Source organism: Zingiber officinale, chromosome 7A, assembly GCF_018446385.1.
Source record: "Zingiber officinale cultivar Zhangliang chromosome 7A, Zo_v1.1, whole genome shotgun sequence".
In the NCBI taxonomy this organism is placed as follows: Eukaryota; Viridiplantae; Streptophyta; class Magnoliopsida; order Zingiberales; family Zingiberaceae; genus Zingiber; species Zingiber officinale.
In genome coordinates this window covers 126,114,531-126,119,792 of record NC_055998.1, presented here as the reverse complement: position 1 = coordinate 126,119,792, position 5,262 = coordinate 126,114,531, and the positions used below count along the sequence as shown (strand labels likewise).

The window sequence follows — 5,262 nt, the reverse complement described above, 5'->3', positions numbered from 1 at the left end:
GTTACAGGTCAGATTAGTATTTTACAGCAAAATACAACTGTCTTATTCGATACTGGGGCAACCCATTCATATATATTCAGGGCATTTGCTGAGAAGTTAGCAATACCTCCAGAGGTACTCAGTAGTCAGTTTCTAACAATGCTACCGTCAGGAGAAATCATGGCGTCCACGCACTGGCTCAGAGCAGTGCCGGTCATTATAGCAGACAGAGAGCTCTTTTGCGATCTGATAGTCTTAATATGACTGACTACGATGTCATCTTCGGGATGGACTTCTTGATCAAATACGGTGCCTCCATCGAGTGCCGTAAACAGAAAGTCATATTCCAACCTGGAGCAGAAGCACAGTTCGAATTTGTCGGAGAACCCAGGAGAAAAGCCAAGAATTTTCTCTCAGCTATGAGGCACAGAAATTATTGGATTCAGGATGTACGGGATTTTTAGCACACGTAGTCAGTACCAGTCAGGACAAGGACAAACAGCTAGCAGAGGTCCGAGTCGTATGTGACTACCCAGCAGTCTTCCCTGAAGAGTTACCAGGCCTAGCACCAGACAGGGAGATAGAATTTGAGATAGAGCTCATTCCCGGCACAAATCCTATTTCCAAAGCGCCTTATCGCATGGCCCCAGCAGAACTGAAAGAACTTCATGGGCAATTACAGGAGCTGCTTGACAAGGGCTTCATCCGTCCTAGTCACTCACCATGGGGAGCACCTGTATTGTTTGTGAAGAAGAAGGACGGGAGCATGCGCTTGTGTATAGATTACCGGGCACTGAACCAAGTCACGATCAAGAACAGGTATCCTCTTCCCAGAATCGATGACCTATTTGATCAGCTAAAGGGAGCAGCAGTGTTCTCTAAAATAGACCTCAGATCAGGTTATCATCAGGTGAAGGTTAAAGAAGGGGACATACCCAAGACAGCATTCAGGACTAGATACGGACATTACGAGTTCGTAGTCATGCCCTTTGGCGTGACAAATGCTCCAGCTACTTTCATGGACCTTATGAACAAGGTATTCAAAGAATATCTAGATAAGTTCGTTATCGTGTTCATCGATGACATTCTTATCTATTCCAGAACTCAGGAAGAACACGCAGAGCACCTGAAAACAGTATTGCAGACCCTTTAGCAGAATCAGCTATACGCCAAGTTCACAAAATGTGAATTTTGGTTAGATCAGGTGTCCTTCCTAGGTCACATCATCTCAAAAGATGGTATTATGGTAGACCCCAGTAAGATAGAAGCTGTGAGCAATTGGAAGAGACCCAAGAACGCTAGCGAGATCAGAAGCTTTCTGGGATTAGCAGGCTATTACAGAAAATTCGTAGAGGACTTCTCCAGGATAACCTCCACACTGACAGCTCCTACCAGAAAGAACAAAAAATATCAGTGGACAGAGGACTGTGAGAACAGTTTCAGCGAGCTGAAAAGGAGATTGACCAGTGCACCTATTCTGACGCTACCAGAGAACGCAGATAGCTTTGACATATATAGTGATGCCTCTAAGTTGGGACTAGGAGCAGTACTTGTCACGCCCCCAGAAGAGTCCCTGTCCGAGAAAATTTCGGCAGCATCTCCCCTGTACGGCGGACAATCAAAAATTTTCTACAAGCACTAAATACTCAGCCACAGGCGGATGGAATCATAACAATAATAAAAAAATCAATCATCACGCAGTTTATATATATATTCAGCCTCTGGCTGACACAACCACGCAGTAATAATACTCTGACTCAAAAACCACCCTACTCAACTACACTCGTAAAGCTCAAAACCGACGAACTCACCTCTTCTGCCATCCAGGCAGGCATGTAGTAGAATAAAAACCAAATCCAAATCCATCGATATAATAAAATCTATATCATGTCCATAAGCAAATAAATCCAGAACATAACGAGTTCAAACAGTCTAGAACAGAAAGAAACCAAAGAAAACCAAACATATCCTGGAGGTCTGCAGGACCAGCACTACGTGCAGTGAGGACTAGCGACTGGAACTCCCTCCTGACAGCATCAACCTGAAAATATCAACAATGGAGGCGGGGTGAGTCCAACACTCAGCAGGTACAGTTGATATGCAAAGTAAAGAAACAACACCTAGCACTAATCATGCGTACAGTCTCCTGATAAGAAAGATAAGAATGCATCTGAAATAAACAGGAGAATACTGTACTAACCAGGTCCTGAGTATAAGGTCAAACAGTCCGAGGGATAAGGAAATCCTGTATGCATGTCAAACATAAGTATCCAACAAACAAATATAAGCAAGTAAAGCACAAACACAGCAATAAATGCATCATGCATATGATGCCAATGATGCGCCCTGGTCACCCGACGCCGGTCGATCATCTCACACACAAGTGAGGCCGAGTGGGTAGGGCTGTGGCAACTGTGCACTCTGCTACTCCCGATGAGTGACCGAGTGGACGGATGTTGTCGAGTACACCTATCCTCCTACCCCAAATCATAGATGGGGAGCGAATGCTCTCAACTCCCTCAAAGACGGGAGGAATCCTCACGGATAACACGTTGTGTCACACTACCCATGAGCGGAACCAACGGTGCCTAACAGAGTCCCTGCCGCAACACACTCGGCTGAATCGACCACTAACCCATGAGTGGTGGTGTGTGCAATCCATGTAATCGGCGATGTGCTCAACAATAATGGAGCGGACTATCGCACAGCATGCAATCATGCAAATGGTGCATGGCACTAACCACAAGAATATCCTGACCTAATCCACATATATATAAAAATGCATCAAAGGTCAACGAATCCAAAACAATCCAAAGGTATACAGAAGGTATAAAACCTAGGTCCTGAACATGGTCAAGCATGGCATATCACTACCCCTATAAGCATGTATAAACAGGTAAAATATACCTGAGATGCAAAACCAATCAATCAATCAAGCATGTAAGATTTGGGTAGTGATTAACCGAAACAGATAAGAAACACAATTAATGCAACATGTTAATTTAATTACTAAGCATATCAAATGACATAAGTCAAAAGTACCCGCCTCCAAAAATAGAAAGGTCCAATCTGGTCCGAATACGACGTCGAGATGCTCGTCTCGCGTCAAAGTCCTGAAATACCAATACACAGATATTTTATTTAGCTAAAAATTCAAATGAATTGCTAAATAAAATTCCCAACACAACTTAGGACAAAACCCTAAGTCATAATCATTAACCTACCTAATTAAACACAAATAATTTAGTTACTCAACCTGTATCAAATAACTAAATCAGACTCTTAATTCAATTAGGAAACCCTAATTATCGATTAACCTTAATTGATCATCAATTAACTTGTCCACATAAAAACCTAGATCCACCCAAATATGTATATTCGGCTGTTGAGTCACTGCCGAAGACACCTGCTGTCGTTCCAAACCAAATACCTCTAGTTAACCTAGAGTATGGATCGTTAGTCAGGAAATACACAAGTACAAATTAATTACCTCATACCCAAATCAAATCTATCATCACAATAGTTCAAACAACATAGAATCTACAGCAAAGATACAAATTCTCTACTCCTTACCTCACTACCAAGCCACTGTTGACGCTGGAAATGTTGGTCGGAGCTAGGTAGAGCCGCAATCCTCCACACAAGTACCCTAATCAGCAATTCCCCTTACAACCTAAGTATCCAAACCAACCATGTCACCAACCAAATCTGAATTAAATTGATATATATGAATCAAACCACAACTTACCTAAATCTAAATATCTTCCTGCCAACTCACAACCATAGATCCTGTTGTTGGAACTTGGTGCCGAAGCTGGGGATCATCCCCAACCAGTGATGCTTGGATCCACAATAGAGCCGCTGATCTCTCAAATGTGGCAGCAAGGAGACCCTGTGTAAAGCACTGCTCGGCCAATTCCAACTAATCGAGAGTAAGGCTCGGCTGAGAAGGATCCACTGGAGAAGTGTAGTTGATGATCAAAGACACGAGGCAGGGAAAGCTTTAGCCGGCGCTAGGTTTCCCGTGGCCGGCGCTGCCTCGGAAAGGAGAGGGAAGGCCGACGCGAGGGCTGAGGAGCAACACCCGGCGATGTTAAGTCACAGGCGACGGCGCTGGGAAACTCCACGGCAAGGCTAGGGCAGAGGAGGGCTTCGGCTCGGGTAGGAGAACACAAGAAGAGGAAGTAGCCGAGGGGTTGTACGCTTGAGGAGAAGTAACCGCCGCCGGTGGTTAGGGCAAGGAGGAAGAAGGAAGGCGGCGTCGGGATAGCTCGGCAAGGGAAGAAACGGCGACAAAAGAAAACGAAAATAAATAAAGAAAATAAAAGGAAAAGGATATATAAATATAATCTTTTCCTCGCTTAAATGGGGTAGCCTAAACAGGCTTTTCCAGGTCCCATTTTTATCCCCGTTAACTCGTCCATACGAGCTCCGAAAAATTCCCGAAAAATTCCTAAAAATTTCAGAAAATTCCCTTATTAATATTCGCCTATTTCCGATATTTTACATTCTCCCCCACTAATTAAAATTTGGTCCCCAAATTTCGTTATCTACCATCAGCAAATACTAACAACAGATATAGAGTATAAATGCTGAACGGTAAATAAATCACATACCTCAAGTGTAAAGCTGGGGATATCGAGCTCGGATCGTATCCTCGAGCTCCCAAGTAGCCTCCTCGTCCGAATGATGCTGTCATCCGACTTTAACCAGTCGGATAGTCTTGTTCCGCAACTGACGCTCTTTCCGGTCGAGTATCCGTACCGGAACCTCCTCATAGGTAATGTCAGGCTGAACTGGAACTGGGATATCTGCCAGCACATGTGTCGGGTCGGGCACGTATCTCCTCAGCATCGATACGTGAAATACATCGTGAACGCCTGACAGGGACGGTGGTAGTGCCAGTCGGTAAGCTACTGCTCCGATCCTCTCCAAGATCTCGAAAGGACCAATGTACCGCGGAGCTAGCTTACCTCTGAGGCCAAATCTCTTCACCCCTTTCGTGGGTGAAACTCGTAGAAATACATAGTCGCCAACAGAGAACTCTAAGGGTCTGCGTCTCCGATCAACATAACACCTCTGGCGATCCTGCGCCTCTAACATCCTCCGTCTGATAGTACGGACCAACTCTGCGTCATGCTGAGCTCTATGAGGTCCCAACAACTGGGCCTCTCCAACCTCATCCCAGAGGACGGGTGTCCGACAAGGTCTACCATACAACGCCTCAAATGGTGCCATCTGGATAGCCGAATGAAAGCTGTTGTTGTAGGCAAACTCTACTAA

At 44.7% G+C, this 5,262-nt stretch overlaps 1 long non-coding RNA gene across 1 annotated transcript; it reads right to left on the bottom strand.

Annotated features, from left to right (window-relative positions):
* Positions 1–3,041: 3,041 nt before the first annotated feature.
* LOC122000469 lies at positions 3,042–3,763 on the bottom strand. Its single transcript, XR_006117142.1, has 3 exons — positions 3,728–3,763; positions 3,553–3,652; positions 3,042–3,092 (listed from the first exon to the last, which is right to left on the bottom strand). It is a non-coding gene; the product is annotated as an uncharacterized LOC122000469 (long non-coding RNA).
* Positions 3,764–5,262: the final 1,499 nt, after the last annotated feature.